Source organism: Adiantum capillus-veneris, chromosome 13 (genome assembly GCF_014529385.1).
Source record: "Adiantum capillus-veneris isolate H3 chromosome 13, ASM1452938v2, whole genome shotgun sequence".
Taxonomy (NCBI): Eukaryota; Viridiplantae; Streptophyta; class Polypodiopsida; order Polypodiales; family Pteridaceae; genus Adiantum; species Adiantum capillus-veneris.
In genome coordinates this window covers 32,143,390-32,161,035 of record NC_140943.1, presented here as the reverse complement: position 1 = coordinate 32,161,035, position 17,646 = coordinate 32,143,390, and the positions used below count along the sequence as shown (strand labels likewise).

At 39.4% G+C, this 17,646-nt stretch overlaps 2 pseudogenes; one reads left to right on the top strand and one right to left on the bottom strand.

Annotated features, from left to right (window-relative positions):
* Nucleotides 1-8,143: 8,143 nt before the first annotated feature.
* Nucleotides 8,144-9,193, bottom strand: LOC147443776 (uncharacterized; annotated as a pseudogene).
* A 3,496-nt stretch (nucleotides 9,194-12,689) lies between these two features.
* Nucleotides 12,690-14,249, top strand: LOC147443775 (uncharacterized; annotated as a pseudogene).
* The last annotated feature ends 3,397 nt before the right edge of the window (nucleotides 14,250-17,646 follow it).

The window sequence follows — 17,646 nt, the reverse complement described above, 5'->3', positions numbered from 1 at the left end:
ACTTTTTGTGCTATTATGTGAGGATGTGACGACTATCATGAATTTGTCTAGTCGAGTTGGCTCCACAACAAATTGCGATACATTGTTTTTCACTATCTCAATGTTCAAAGTGTAGACGTCAATCCCAGACAAGCCTTCGGTTAGGTGCTCATTCTCATGTCCTGACCATGGCGAGAAGAGAAGGAATTGTTCTCTATAGTAGTTGTTAGAGTATTTGGATTTATTGTACCTAACGTAACGTATGATGAATGTCTTTTGCAATAGCGTGCTTGGCTTGGAGGGGTAATCTCTCACCATAACTTTCCTACCTCTTCTAGGGGGCCCAAAGAAAAGATTTGGGAAACTCAACTTCTGACAATACTCATTTGTGAAAATGCCCAATGGTGAATTGCCCTTGCAAGGTGCAACGTGAAGAATCTTACCACTATAATCAATGACCTCTATAACACTTGTGATGCCATGAAGCATGACATTAGTTTGTTCATGCTCAAACTTGACATTGTGTGTAGCATCGCTAAGATTATTGCAGGAGCCATATTTAGATTGGAAAGACGTTTAAGCCACTTGTTGTTGATGACGATCCCTTCTCGCTCATTGAGTGGTGTGGATAGCAGTGTGTTGGTTGTGTGCATCGTGAGCAAAGGGTGCACGATGCCACTCAAGTAACATCAATTGTATTCAAGTTTTTGTTTGATTCCCACAAGAAGAAAAGGCTCGTCCTCAATGAAGCGAGGTAGCACAACATGAATCTTTTCCAAGTTGGCAAGTACATTGATAGCACTACCTCTAAGCCCAAACTGCCCATCGTATGTCAATTTGCATATCTTGGTGAAGGGGATACAAATGGAGATCAAGCGTGCTTCTATGGGATTCAGATCTGACACATACAAAAGTGGTGGATTGAGCCCTATCTCTTGTAAGGTCTCAAGACGAATGTTATCACTCACCAAGTGTTTCTTGCATGGGGTACAAGCAAATACGTTCCCATATTGTCTCCACTTCCTTGAAGTGGATTTTGCACCCAATGGTTAATTTGGCATGTTAGTTGATGACAAATAGCAAGCGTTCACATTTTTTACAAGGCGTAATGGGCATTTCCTTGATGGTTTTCTTGTATCTCTTAATCAGCCTGCTCATTCTGGCATTGGCACGACGTGTTTGAGCACCAATGACCAATCCTAGGTATTTCTTCAATTGTGAAAGCTTGCATTTCACAGTGTGGGTTGCGTGCAATGTGTGTGGATGCATATCTCGGTACATGCAGACTAGCTCAACATTAGGCAAATCCCCATTCACCAAACACAGCTGATGCAAAGTTGCTACCTTGTCATTTTTCCAAAAAACTCGCGCATGGCTTGAGCAAACCACAAAGATGAGAAGGTATGTGATACCATCGCTTGTTTTGGAAAGTAGAATTCCCTTTGCAAGAATGGTTTTGATGGCATGCACAAGATTACTGTTCTCATGTTGTCGTTTTTTTCAAGTATAATTTCAACCTACAGCTCGTATAGCTAGTGAAGGCCGTTAAAACGTCAAGACTAAGAGCAAGTGAATTGTTGCATGTTGAGTACAAAGATAAAAACTCTGTGATTGTCATTGCGTTATTGGCCTCACTGGCAAGGTAGAAGAGACATGCACCTGGGACAACACTTCTTTCATCCAAAACGCTCTCAAACAAGCTATTGAAAAAATTCAATCTAAGTTCATACATCAAACCTATTGACTTTTGGAGACGGTGAAGTGAAATGAAATGTTTGAATTGCTCAAAAACTGTGATACAAAAGGATTTGAGATATTACAAAGCCAAGCAAATACCATAAATATATTAGCTGTCTTGAGAGATAGATAGATAGATGAATTTATCATCCTTGGAAGGTCATATATGACCCATGGGACCAAAAACATACGTATAGAGGGTGTCTCCTCCCATCAAGGAGAGAGGGTAATGGTTGTTACATTGGGGCTAGACAACACGAGGGTCAGTAAGGCTAGATAAGATCTAGTGGCTTATGGATGACATCCTTAGGAAAAATGCAAATACAAAATAAAAGAGGGGTAACCTAAAGAGGCTAAAGGGTGGTATCTTGTGGTACGGTTGAGGGTTTGGGAGAACAAAAATCATGAATAATGGCCTTCCCTCCATGATCTATTGCCCACTTGCCTTTGGCCCATGTTGCTTACACTGTTTTGAGCTCTTCACCTTTGCATCTGATTTGTACCAGAGTGAGTTCTTTGGCAATTCAAAATCCGAGGAGATGCGATTGTTGGAGTAGTTGGAGTCATCCCTCTTTGTTTCCAAACTCGAGGATGGCATGTCCACTTGGTGTGTGATTGGTGTTGTGCTTGTTGATGATGACTTCTACCGCATTGTGGTTGACATGGCTTCAGGGTCTCATTGAGGAAGTTGATGCATTCAAAGAAGTTCCCATTGCACTTATCCCATGCCGTCGATAGCCCTCCAATGTGAACTTTGAGGGAATTTTCTTCTTGGAGATGCCGTTCTTAGAGCTCTATTTTTACACAAGTCTCCACTTTGGCGAGTGTGACTGTGTGAGCTTTGGTGACTTTGGCTTCAACTTTCTTTACCTTGTAGGTGGCGAGGCTGATCATAGAGTTAACTTGTGCTCAAGCATGCCAAGTTGCACTCTGAGGTCACAGTTTTCTTCCAAGATTCGATCAAGAGCTGATTGGAGTTGCTTGATGCGATCCATCTTACTTAGAGCTACCAAAATGGCAACAAAGCTAAGCCATGTTTGCATAGGGTTTTTTGGGGTGTTGGTACCCTTGGTTGTCATGTTAGAGGGGAGTTGATAGTGTAACTCTCTGTGTTGAAGCCAACCAATAATAGGGCTATCTCAATATTATTGTCAAAAGGTGATCACACTTGATGGTCTGTGCCTACGCTCACTGCTGCCTCAACCATCACAAACTATGGGGTCGTTGAAGCTATTGTCTCAAGGCCACTAGGCTTGCACTACCAACAACTTGAGAGTATTGCTCGACAATGGGGGAAGGGCAGAGATGATGGTAATGCCCCCCACAGGGCCGCCCTTTGCCCATGGGGAGGCTTACTTGCCTGCTTAGGGTTTGGACAAGAGAAAGCAAGAAAGAGATTGCCTACTTAGGGTTCAAAAGAGAGAGAGAGAGAGAGAGAGAGAGAGAGAGAGAGAGAGAGAGAGAGAGAGAGAGAGAGAGAGAGAGAGAGAGAGAGAGAGAGAGAGAGAGAGAGAGAGAGAGTTTGTGCATTGAAAGCTTAAAGAGATGGAGAGGAAGGAAGAGTTGGAAAGCGAGTTATAGAGAGAGAGATTATGATAACAAGATTGCAAAGCAAAAAAAATATTCTCTTATAAATGTGGGATATACAATGGACAACCAAAACTTGATTCACTGACTCTACAAAGGACTAGGCATGAAAGTGTAAGTATTTGTGCTAGAAGGCCAAAAGGTATGGAAAATGGATGCTCCCAAAGAATCTAGGCATGCAACAGAGGGGTAAAAGATATCATGGACCCATTTGTGCCAATTTTGAACACACCCTCCACACTAGACATAGAAAAAATATCCCTCGCCTGTGGAATGCTCCATGTAAATCTCCTTAAAGATCCTTGGCAAGGTTAGGAGATGATCCACCATAGATCTGTACACTTGCACCGACATAGAACACTTGTCAAACCTGCTTCAAATTTGTGCCTCTAGATTGAGTGTTGTGTTGATGATGCACTCTTTATTGCAAAGAGAACAATACACTCGGCCTTTCACCTTCTTCACCTTTGGTGAGCCACAAACTGAGCACTAGGAGTAGGAATGTAAGAGAACTCTATTGAAGTTCACGAAACGCAAAGTCCTCACCACCTGCAAAAGGCAAAAGTATGAAGACCACTAGAGATGTCTTTATCTAGTTGAGTACAAAGTATACAAAGTCACCTTGATATTGTACCCAAGAATCTCACATTGCCCGTGAAATGTTGTCGTCAATTCTTTCTTTAAGCACATTCCTAGCATGGGAACTAAAGTTGTGATGTCCAAAATAGATAATGTGTAAAGAGACCAATACTCCTAGCTACAAATATAATAATGTCCTCCCTAGCCATCTGAGCCATGACTTGATTGTAGTCATGTTTTTGAGAGTTGACAAAGCTCACCTACATATGACAAAAGGCTTGCCAACTTTGAAAGAAAGGACACATAAAACTAATGCATCTGATATGCACAAGTGCTTTGTCTTTTGGGGTTGGTCCATTGGCCATAAGAAAATCTCTGAATGTAGTGCCAATTCTCTCGTGGAAATTATGACTTTGCAAGACAACGAATGCCAATGTGGTCAAAGGTGGACGTGCTCTAGTATTCTCATAAATGTAGCATCATCAAGAAATGAGCTTATCCTGGTCTTAGCATAGAAAGCTAAAGATATAGAGAATGGATCACAAGTGGACAATCAATCGTGATGAATAAGACAACGTTGAGCTCCTTAGTGTAGGTCTCAATGTAGAAATCTGCAATGAGGATGATGATCGTGTTGGTGCAAACAGCATTGATGATGTTGAATTTGAAGTAGCACACATTTTTCTTTTGATCGAGGGAGATAGAATGGAATGTGCCGTACCGGTTCAAGATTTTGACCTCTATGGAGAAAGATTTACTACCTTCATTTATGTTAGCAATCACGAACAATGGCAAGGCCCTGGCAAGGCTTTTCCCTTTGTCTAGCGGCTGGCTACCATCAAAGGCATTGCAAGCGGTTGAAGATTGACCAATCTTAGGCAATGAGGCTAGAGCAGTGCCTGACTTATGAGCTAGAAAAGTAGGCTGCCAGCTAAGATGAAGGTCGTGCTGGTTTGCACTCCTCTTCTACTGGTAAATATGCTTTGCCTACAAGAAAATCAAAACACCAACTTAATGTGGTTGCAGATGCAAGAGTGCAACTACAACATACCACAACATAGACACATCAAGGCTTCTCCAAAAAGAGTGAAGGGCTATACTGGCTATACCTGTGCTAGTAGCGGAATGGCTAGTAGTTTCTTGAAACAGGGTGCATCTAAACTTCTTTCCGGCTACACCCTATTCCAAGTCCAACACTGGTGGAAACAATTCAACAGAGCTTGTCAATATTGGGTGCAATGAATGTCAATATTGGGTGCAATGGACGTTTGCTTGCAAGCGATGGAGGAGGTTCAGTGAGTCAATGCTAATCTACAAAAGGACAAGAAAATGAAGCAAAAACTAAAGCAAGACATCGACTAGTTGAACATGGCAAAGAATTTAACAAGAAAATGCCCAACAGTCAGCAAACTTGCCCAAATCGGGAAAAATCAAGCCACAAAAGTCAAGCTCTCAAGACTCTGGAGCAGGTCTTGCAACGCTACATTGGAAGCACGAGCTAAAAAACCCCAAGGGACAAAATCCAAGGGACTGGCTGATTAGCTGTTGCGATGCACAAGATAGTCAAAGCACAATTAGAAGCCGACAATGAGCAAGAGCAAGACCTCACAATAAATCACTCGCACTTTGAATCTAAGCGAAAATCAAAATTGGAAAAAACAGATGAGAGCTCTAGATCTAGTTGTTGAATAATATTCCTTGCAAGGACATGAACTACTTAAGCATAAGGTATTTGATGATGCATTGGCTTCAAGTTTTGCACCTTAATTGCAAAATTAGCTAAAATAGCTTGATGAATTATGAAATTTTATGAGCAAGGCACCTAGTCTCACCAACGCGCTTAACCAAAATACTGGATGTCGATGCTACACATCAGTTGATATTTCCGTGGGGAAGAGAGAGGGCTGCTTCTTAGTGAAAAAACTTGTAATTTTTTCCTTGTGTGAAATTCACTTCATGGTTGCTCTATGAGTGTGCAGTGCAGTCCCGTCTCTTTGCTATCTTGTATGTGAGCATGTGAGGGAGTGAATTAGGGTTTCCCTTCATCAAAATGGTGTGTGGGATTCAATATGGAAGCTCTTAAATCTATGAAAATTAGAAAATGGTTGTCATGAAGATGGAAGCTCATGTATTCCTTTCAACCGTTTGAAGTTACGACTATGTAATTGGGGGCGAGGCTACATGATTCCATGCAAAAGGTTTGGGTTTTGAATGGGATTTGTGCTTGTATGAGAGAGGCTTCATGGTTGAAACTTCTATCATGCCATGCTTCATATGGAGTCATAGACTGCAAAGCTTTTGTAGGACACCTGTTAAGTACATAAGTGGCACACATAATAGCCTCAAGCCAAAATGAATGCGGCAAAAGCTTGACTTTTGACCATACATCATGAAATTTTTGTAAGTGACTTGTTTTTCCTCTCAGCAACACCATTTTACTGAGGCGTACAAGACACTACATTGGTGTTTTATCCCATAACTAGCCAAAAATGCATTAAATTCATGTGACATATACTCCCTCCCCCTCGATCTGAATGGAGGGTGCCCATAGTACATTTTGAGACATTGTTAGCCATAGCCAAAAATTGTTTGAAACACATAAACACTTTGAACTTAACTTTAAGCGGATATACCCATGCATGCCTAGAGTAATCATCAATGAAAGTCACAAAGTACAAGTAATTGCCCAAGGACGGAGTTTGCATCAAACATCACTGTGCACAAGCTGCAAGCTACATGTGTCCCTAAGTGAACCATCCTTTGGAAACTTAGAATGCTGCATCTTACCCAAAATACAGCCTTCACAAACATGTTTGACTGGTGCTTCAAGAGGCGGCAAAGAAGAAACCATATCAGATTTCTACAAACACAGCAAAATTCAAATGCCCAAAACGTGCATGCCAAAGTTTTGCATTTGAAATAGCCTTAGAATCCACAACAGCGTTTGAAAAATTCTGCCCACACTTGTCATACAAAGTGAACTTATACAGCCCACAACATAAATGCCTGATGCAACAATCTCATCACCAAAACTGAGATTATGAATTGTACTTTTGTCATCCACAAATTTCACAACAAGACCAAGTCTAGCAAGTTTGGATGCAATTTTATCATTGAGATTTGCATTGAGATTTTGCTCCATTTACAGAGGAGATTCTGTCGATTTTTCACTAGGTTTTATGCGTTTTGTGACACGTGCTAGAGAGTTGTTTTAGCCAAGTTTTGGCTTGTGCCTATGTGGATGGTCATTTTGCTTGCACTCTCATTGCTTATGGTCACTATTTATGCATGATTGGTCCTTGGTTTTTGCACAAGGTTATGCGCTTTATGCGATGTTTGCTATAGTTTTGGTGGCAGGTGTTTGATCAGCTAGTTTTCTTTTGCATTGTGTTGAGCAGTTATGCTCTTGTGGACAATGCATTTACACTGTGTGGACTAATCTATAGACTCATTTTGATCTCAGTTATGGAATTTTGTAGTGGCAATTTGTCATTGGATACACAAGATGATGTATCATGCAAATCTTTGTGGCATAGACATGTGGTTTGTTGGCATTGTTGTAGACTAGGGCACATGAGGAGGTGTTGTTTCATGCATTGGAGATAGCAGAGGATTCCATTGAATTTTGTTGAGAGTACAAGTGTGGTAGACACTCCTACTTCTACAAGTTCACCTAGGCATGCATGGACTTTGTCTCACGATTGGCAACTGGACAATAGTGTTTTATGCCATGTTCCTCCTTGCAGGGAGTGGTTTAGTACATTTTTACCTCTAAGATAAGAGGGTGTTCATGGTGTGGGTGATGAGTCTTACTTAATGAGGAGAGGTTATCTTGTGATAGCATGAAGCCATCATGGTACTCGTTTAATCTCATCTACATTCTTGGTGTTCATGGTGTGGGAGATGTTCAATTGAATGATGAGTCTTACTTGATGAGGTGAGGTTAATAGCAAATCATGAAAAATGATAACAAAATCATGCAAACGACAACTCAAGTCCAATTTTCCAAAGAACATGATAAAAGGGCCACATTTTGAAGATTATTTGAAAAAATACCATATTATTTTATGAATTACTTCAATTTTTTTAAAAAAATACTCACTTTTAGACATTATAAAATTCTCTTAAGCACTGAAATTATTATTTTTTTAAAAAATATCACTACATTTAAGGGATTCCAAAACCTTCACACTTCATTAATGATTCCAAGACAAAAATAAATTACAATAATTAAAAAGGAGAAAAATTCCCCTTGTAAGCTCTAGGAGAGATCTTTGACCTTTTGCTTCAACATCTCAATGGTTGTTCTGCATAAGTGACCAGATTTCTTTAAGTCAAACCCATACACAAGGATTTCCACATCCTCTAGATTAAGTGTGTCCACACGACGAGAACTTCCTGATTTTTTTCCTTTTTTCCTTGGTTTCACCATCTCAGGATCATATTTTCCTTTCAATGGATCTTTTGTAGTTGTTCCGTACCAATGCACTTCCATGCCATTCAAGACATCGTGCTCTCTAAAAACTTTTGTGACTTTTGCAAGCCAAAAGGGATGATCATTTTCATCATTTGTGGCAAGAACTGCAATCGTTGTGCCCTCTTTTATCTCATTTACATCTCCTTTCCACATTTCTCTCTCCTGTTGTCGACATTTTGTGCTCTTCCTTGGGCCAACATACATCTCCCTTGTTTCTCCATGAATAAGAGATAACAAATCTGCTGAAATCTGCACATTGTTTACACCACTAGCCACAACATTACCACTCCTTTTGCAAAGACCACCATGGTGCCACGCAAATGCATGTTCAAGCTGAAACGTGTCATCCTTGAGCTCTTCAACCAGCTTCACCTGCTTTGTAAAAAAACTCTCCTACCATTCTAGAGAGCTTGCTGGGAAATACACATGTGCACCATGTATTGTCTCCTTGATCTCATTTAGGCATTGTGTCTCACTTGTTGTAAAGAGCAACATGTACTTTGCTCGTTGAATTTCACAATCAAGAACAAACAATAAGAACTTCAAGCCCTCCGCTGGAAACCAATCTTCAGAGTTTGAGTATTTTTTACACCACATAAGAGTCTGTTCCTCTACCTGCTTGATTCTAAATTGATGTTGAAAACTATGATCATTGAGATATGCAAATGATGGCATGTTAGTGGCAGAACCAATCGAAAAATACCTAAAATCATATGTTTCTTCCACAATTTTAATGGAGGGCTTGGGAACATAGGCATCTTCCAGCAAGACACATATTTGTGGAAGGTCAAATGTGCTTTTCTTTGCCAACTTGATCAAGAACCTGCTAAACATTTGGTCAATTTGGTCATGTGTGTGTCCCACTAGTAAAAACCCAAGCTTCACTTTTTTGAATATCTTCCTTTGCATCAGCATATTCAAGTATGCAAGGAGAACTTGGTTTTTATTTTCTCTACTAGTGTTATCAAGTTGTAAGTAGAGGACAAGTGATAGTTCACCTTGCCATTCTTCCATGATGTTCTAAATGATGGTGATTGTCAAATTAGAATCATTATGAATATTTGGAAAATTAATAAAGATCTTTGATGACATGACACCATTGAAAACTAAGGCTCCAACAACATGGATCTGGATGAAGTTTTCCTCTTTGAGATTCTTTGGAGGACGCATAAAATGTGGCAACATTGTTTTCTTCTGATCCATGCCATCGATGACCAGGCCTATATTTTTGTCTTTCTTCTCTAAACACTTTTTCCTGTGCTTTGCTAGCTTTTGGCGCTCTGTACTTTGTTGCTTCCTGTGAATTTTCAATGCTTGTAGAATGGGCACTGTAAAAGAGTTTGAAAAGTGTTAGATTTTTGAAATTTTTGAGAGAAGTAATTTAATTTAACTAACCAAACTAAAATAACTTACATTTCTCCTCCTTAGTCTTTGCCGTGTCTCGCTTTTCTTTTAACTCTGCATATATCTGGCAAACACCCATCCTGCTCTTCTTGGGAATTTTAACATGATGAAATTCTTGTCTCTAAATTCGCAAGAAAGATGGTAGCGAAAGAGTGGAGTTTATACTATCTTTTTGTGACTCCACATATAAATTGTATACCTCTCGCTTAGTAAAGTTGTCGGGTAGATGTGTGAAGTTTGAGTTAGGTAGCACTCCTCCATTAAAGGTGATGAAATTTCCCAACCACTGTTTAAGGAAACAATATTGGGGGGTTTCATGTGTGCTAAATGCTAAAGAAACACTTTCTTGGCTCACATTCGATATGGTTTTGAATTCTTAAATTGCTTATGCCAAATACCTTTAGGAAACTCGCTCTGCAAACAACAACATCCGATACTACATATTTTGTTGAGGAGGTGGAGCAACATATACATGACCTCAAGAATACCTTCTGTGGACCCCTCTTTAAGTTGAAAAAATTGCTATGCTCTTGTTGGATTTTCTGAAACCCTAAGCTTGTCAAACAGTTTTTGGCACAACAAAACTCTCTAGATGTTGCTCGAACTTCTCGCCTTGAAAGAAGTCATTGTTTTCTCTGACCTCTTACCCCTTGAGTCCGTCGTTGCTCATGGTATGTGTTGTTAATTGCTTCATTCCCATGAAGATGCTGTAGTTCTTCTTCCACCACATCAAAAGAAACTCTTCTTGAGCACCGTTTAGAAATTGGAGCTCCCTCACTAGCAAGAAAAGTTGTGTTTATAGAAGGTGTTTGTGACATAGAACGACAAAAAGGTTCTACATTACTAGGACTACTTTAGAAGCTCCATTTGGTAGAGTGTGACAAACAAAATGAAGCAACTTGCATGATTATAGCTCTAAAGGGAGACTTAATAGGGGGTTTTTAATGAAATTTGTTTTTAAAATAATAAAAATATGTTATATTAAAAAATAAGAGGCTTTAAAAGGGGACAAAGGTCTCATTTTTCACTTGCAAAAGTTGTATTCCAAGCTCTAGAGCACTCATCACACTCGCTTGCAATTGTGCTTTCTTTTAACAATTCCTTTTTCAAGGTAAGCAAGAATTTTTGGATTATTCAATATTTGGAGCATTAATTCAAAGTTTTAGTATTTTTAAGTTTTAAAAATTCTTGAATTTTATGTACTGACGTTTTTAGGTTAAATTGTAGTAAATTTGAAAAACAACAAGGTCACTTAAATTTTTTTAGTGCTAAAACAAACTGTGTTTTTTAATAAGTAATTTTTTCAAAAAGTGAAGCACAATATAATGACTAAAATCTAAAGTGGAACAAAAATTTGAATTCCAGAATCCTATTGTTTATTTTCATAAAATAACAAACTTTTAGAATATTTTCAGTTAAAAAAACTAAATTGTACAAAAAGACATGTCTTATTGGTTCAATTTTTTCAAGAAAGACAAGAGCAGTATAACTTCTTCTAGAATTGAAGGCTATGATAAGTTGGATTCTAGAATCCAACTTTTAAGGCCAATATTGCATGTGAAATACAACTTGTCAATCAAAGTGGATTTGGGAATCCAACTTTGTGCAATCTTTAGTGTTATGATTGCAAACTTTTAGAAACGTGGATTTTAGAATCCAATTTTGTTAAAAAGGTGGATTCCGGAAGCCAATGTCGTGAAAAACTGGATTTTGGAATCCAACTAAGAGGATTCTAGAATTTAAGTCCACGAAAAAGTGGATTCTAGAATCTGGTTTTATGAATGAAGTGGATTCTGGAATCCAAATTTTGTAAAACTGGATTCCAGAAACCGTTTTTACAGAGATTGTGGATTCTAGAATCCGTTTTTACGTAGATTGTGGCTTCCAGAATCCATTTCTACGGAGACTGTGGATTCCAAAATCCATTTTTACGTAGACTTTGGTCTCCAGAATCGTTTTTACAAAAATTATGGATTCTAGAATCCGTTTTTATAGAAACTATGGATTCTAGAATTCGTTTTTACAGAGATCGTGGATTCTGGAATCCAAAAACTACAACGTTTAAGGCAAAGAACGTACACAGACACACCCCTCTAGCAAACGTGACAAGACAAGAGAAGCAGTAGCGTCTGGAGCCACAAACATGAAAAAAGGTACGCAATTCGTTTTTTCAGTAAAAGCCATTCACAGATGATGAAAAAGAGAGCGCTTTGGTGGTGTACAGATGGCAAAAAATGACAACAGGACAACGGTGAGTGCATGTTGTCTCAATCCTGCGGCGTGTGTCGAGGCCGACAGTGTTTTGATGGCATGATGGATCTGACATGTGCATGTTTGTTCTCAAAAAAAATTTGAGACAACATGCACTCGCCGTCATCCTGTTGGCGTTTTTGCTCTTCTAACATTGACCAATGTGCTCCATTGTTATGTCCCCTTTGTGCTTCTTTGGTCTTCCAAATGGATTCTAGAATCCACTTGAATCTAGATGTGTTTGTAAAAATATTTGTTTCTTTATCCTTACCATAGATACTCTGAAGTTCCAAACCATTTTTTTAAAAACTTTCTACTAAGTTCTAGATAACACACAACACTTTCCTGTATAGGGAGATTCCACAATCCTAAAATCTTATCTTGTTGCATCTCATGGATTCTAAATTACATTTCACTCTTGATATGACTACAAGAGGCTCTTTATAAACCCAGATTCTACACCTTTTATTTCATTGTTTGGCATCATAACGCATTCTTATACTTTATTTTGTCTATATGCTAATCTTTCTTTTTCATGATTGTGGCTTTTTTGAAGGTCATGTCATCTCACTCACAACAATTTCAAGCAAGTAAAAGGCTTAAAGTGACTTCAAAGCGGCAAACTTCCGGTCAACCTCAACTAGGTTCAAGCTCAGGGGGGCACTCATGTATACTAATGTCTTCTCAGCAATTTCCTGCACCACGAAGCCCATGCCTTCAAGCAACATGGCTTTTTAGAAGTCCTCCTCGTTCTTCTTGTCGGGAGCTTCTTGTTGCAGAACAATTTCCTCGTGAGCCATTGATTGAGCTCACTAGAGAGCATCACCAGAAGGAGCCAACACATTTATGTGGCTTTGGATTCCACAATCCTAAGGTGACCCTTTAGTTTTTAAAATCTTAAATCAATGTCCCATTTGCTGGTTTTGGGGTTCGATTATAGAATCCCAAGAAAACCATTTGGATTCTGAAATCCAAAGTTCAAGTCTTTTTCTTTTGCATGTGGCTGGATTCTAGAATCCCATGGATTATTTAACTTGTGATTTACTTCATGGGTTTTAAAGCTTATTCTTTGAGGATTCTAGAATCCATTTACAAATTATAAAATCAACTCTAGTTAGACTTCAAATTTATCTTTTTTTTAATTAAGTCTTTTGCTTTTCTCTTATATCTTTGTTGTGTATTCTAGAACAAAGATCCATGGGTTGCCACCAAGCAGATCCCTCTCGACTTTGAACAGTTCTTGTCACGGTGTCGTCTTGAGAGGCGAAGGAGACAACAACCCCAAAGCTTTGAAATCACTCCTGGTCTCTCACTTTATATTCCGGATAATGTAGATGAGTCTCCATCTCATTGGTGTGTTCATGAAGGCAGGGTTTAAGAAATCAGCACATTTGTTACCCCACGGTCTTACACACTAGCCATTGCAGATGCTCCTTATGGTTTTAGTGCCCCAAACTCTGTCAATGATGATGTAAAGTAAGGAGTATCTGCCTATAAAAAAGTTATAGAGGCTTTTGGAAAAATAACTACTTGTGACTCTTGGTCACTAGTATTTTTTAATGCCCATGATCAAATTACTGCAGTGCAAAAAGCTTTCACTGACTCAAACATGACATGTCAAATGCTAACATGGTAAGTGAAACCTTTGAAGTTTTATACTAGTAGTAAGGTGTTATTTTTTTCTTTCTTCTTACATCTAAGCTATTTTTCTGCAGGATAAAGCCACACATCCATGTATATAAGCTTGATCGCCTTTCTTGGGCTTGTGAGTTTGCTACCATTGGATTTTACTCATCTCTAGGTGTGTAGAGTAAAGGATCATATAATTTTGCAGTGAAACCAAATCACACAAATGTTTTTGAATGACCAGGACTCTGCAAAAAGTTCAAACATACTGGTGCAGATGTACAAGGAGTCATAAATCCATATCAAAAGCCTCAACTTTTGATGATGGATTTGATTGATTTACTCTCAATGAGAGGAGAATAGGTAATGGACCTCTTTGCGGGGACACGCACTACAACTGTTAGTACATTGAAGCGAGGTCGAAATGTGGTTGCTATGGACTGTGATCCACTTCAAGTTAAATTTATTGAGCAACGAGTCACAACTCTTAAGGAGTTACCAGATGAGTTCCAAGAGGTGGGAATGAAAAGCATGGCACTTGATCCTCACTTCTTTGATGCATATGGAGAGCCACAACTTCCAATTGGTAGTGAGAAAGTTGAGGAGATAGTTGATCTTGTGGATTTTGAACCAGATAATGTAGAGGTTGAGGAGCAGCTAGTGACACTCCTCTTCAAATAGCTTCAATGGGAGAGGAGACAAGGAATGAGGAGGAAGAAGATCTTCCCATTCCTCGAACTCATCGAACTATGTTTATGTTCAAAAACTTGACATTTTGATGTAAAGATACTTAATTGATTTGTGCTTTTATTATTTGCTTAAATTCTCAATGTTTGCAAGTTTATATGGCATGTGATGGAGTTTCATTGTAAGAATAAAGCTTTTTTGAGCTTGCTTGGAGAAAATCCATGCATGCAAGCCCAATATCTTCACATTTATCTTGAATGTTCTTAGTATATCTATTGCTTATGTAGTTATGAAAGCACCATGTCTATGAAATTTGATATGTAGAGTGACAATGTTGGTTAAGGACTACGTTAAGATCAAAATTTTTGTTTTTATGGCCAATTTTAGAAACTAGAGAATTGTAGTCTATGTCTGTGTTGTCTTTTTATTAAAATAATTAGCTTTTTTAAAAGATCAAGAATCCATCAAGTAGTGCTATGATATAGTAATATGACAAACTAGCTTTTTTATTAAAAGAAAAAAACTCTTTTTTGTAATGCATTTTTCTACTTAAAAAGTGCTTTTTTAATGTTGTTGTGAAATTTTGGATGCACCTCTGCGAATGACAACTCACGACTCGTGCTACTTTTTTATGACTCGGTGTTGGTTCTCTTGTGATAGCGCAAGGCCAGCGTGATACTTGTTTGACTCTTCTCTACATTCTTGGTGTTAGAGACGCCATAGTCTCTATGAGTCTGTTGCCATGTAGACGTTCGCAATCTAGGCGAGTACACTTCACTGATGAGCAGTGTGACACTCCGCTCATTGTGCATGTAGGGTATGAGGACAAACATATAGAGCAAGATAGCTCTTTGAGAGCATGACTAGAGTAGTCACCGATGGTGGTGATGGATTTTGAGGCTTTTCCAGTAAGGGAATAGAGTAGTGAGTCACATGTACGAGACGATGCAGACTCGGTGACTTTGCAGACATGTACTTTTATAGATGAGCTCCAGAGTGAGGTGCACAACATTTCTGTAGATGCAGAGTTAGAGTAGCCATGCTCTAGCAAGACATATCCAATAGATCCTTGTAGGAAAGAGATGCCTCATACCACAACGATGAGCGATAGGGAGTCCTTTGATATGCTCATGTTAGAGGCTGATATGGTAATGTCAAGACATGTGGATATAGTCCCTATAGAGGATGAGGGAGTGACAACTACCTTGGAGTCAGGATTGACGCATTCATATGCAACTACTGGTGGTGATGCAGTGAGGGTTGAGATACCTACTACGGATAGATTGGCAGAGGTCACTGCACATGGCGTTGATGTGATTGGCATGGATATGCTAACATAGATTACACATTTTTCATGAGCCTTCGGGACTCTCATGTATGAACTCTTAGTGTCAAGACCCAACATAGTAGCTGTAGTGGGAGAATTTGCAATTGGTTTTAAGTCGTGTGATGACTGACACTAGCATGATGTATCATGTAGAGATGCAGGTCATTGTAGGATACATGCAGGGTATGCATGATGATTCTAGCAGGGATATACACTTTCTCACACCACTACATCCTACAAGAAGGCAACAAGCATTGGCTTTGAGAGAGTGAGTGGGTATGGTGGTACCACTTATTATCACATTCTCCTTTAAGTGGCAAATTGTTGGGTTAAAGGCAGCGTGCCTCTTACCCCGATCGGACATGCCAAGTCTGATTGGGGATTGCCCATTACTTGTACAAACATTATTCTTTACTAGATAGAAGAATAAGGGGCTCTCTCACACACATAGTGTTGAGCTGCTCCACCCACATTCTGTGTTCTCTCTCTCTCCTCCCTTCTCACTCTTTGCACATGCACCGCATTTTCACACTCACAATTACATAGTGCAGCATTTGCTTTGGATCCAAAATTTCAATTACATGAACAATCCTCCAATGTTGAAGTAATGTGTGGTTTCAAAACTATGTGCACGCAAATCTTAGGGCCTGATGGAGGAAAAGACCCATTTCACCAACGCGTTGACTATGCAAATAGAGTTGCCTTGTTTGGCGATCCTTGGCACATTGATGCCACAAGAAAGTTTGTGCACTTATGTGGTGGAAAGAATATGGTGGAGAGAAAATAGAGCCTGAAAAAAGCATATAATGGCCAAAGGATGGGTGATTTGAGAGTACATGCACTACCTTTTAGAGTACCTTGAGCGTGTTGATAAAGCTGCTCCTTTGCACATGGACAATAGAAGAGTCTCTCACATTGTCAAATGATGTGTTATGCTACATAAGCTCACAAATGTAGAAAATTTGAACATTTCCATATTTATTATTGAGAGGCGGAAGTGAAAATAATAGACCCGGTGGCCTCTACACCAAGACTATGAACAATGGCCTCATCATGGGGAATACACAATAGGGGCACCACCTAGCAAGATATGCGGCTAGGACGCATACATATACACAATGAAACATGCCATGCAAAACAATTTCAAGATCCACGCCCAAATGTGGAATGGGGTGATCAGAGAATAAGGTGAGAGGAGGGGTGAGTGAGTGAGAATGGGCTCGCTACTCGTGCATGTAGTAAGGAAGATAACGAGGTCAGGGATATATGCAAGTATGCTCACTTCTCATACAAAAGGTGGCGAATCCGCACACGTCAATATGGAAGTAGCAAGATGATAGGAATATGAGAGGGAGAGAGAGTGTGTGTGTATGGTGGCGAATCCGCACACCTTTACATAAGCAAAAAATAAATAAATGGCAAGGAACAAGCATATACCATACTCACAATGAGATGTATCCAAAGCGACACAAAGTATGGCACCAAGATGGAGTGTATTGATTGCTTGCAAAAGATGAATACAATAGGTAGCGTATGGCAGGAAAATGAGAAGGGAACAAGATTGTAGGAGGCATAATGGAGAGATGGGAGTTGATGGCGAGGAATATCATGAGTGTGTCCACCCTTCTTCTTCTTGAAATTGTGCCTTCAACCCTTAATTACAAGTGGTGTGGAGGTGTGGTGCTCATCTTTTGTGCATGGTGATGGTGATGATGATGGTGTTGTGATTATGTGATTAGGGTTCATGCTACAAGCATGTAGCACAAGAGTGTGTATGGATAGGTGTGTGTGTGTGTGTGTGTGTGTGTGTTCTCTCTCCCCAAGTGAGCTCTCATGGCCTCCTTATATAGGGAAGGAGGGAAGGATTTAGCAATATTTCTATTTGAGGTGAGTGTCCCACTTTGGTGACTAGGAAAATGGGGTGCATGTGACTGTGGCTCCCATCTTGTCTCCTCATTATTTAAAATACCAGAGTCAATAGAGAGAGAAGAGA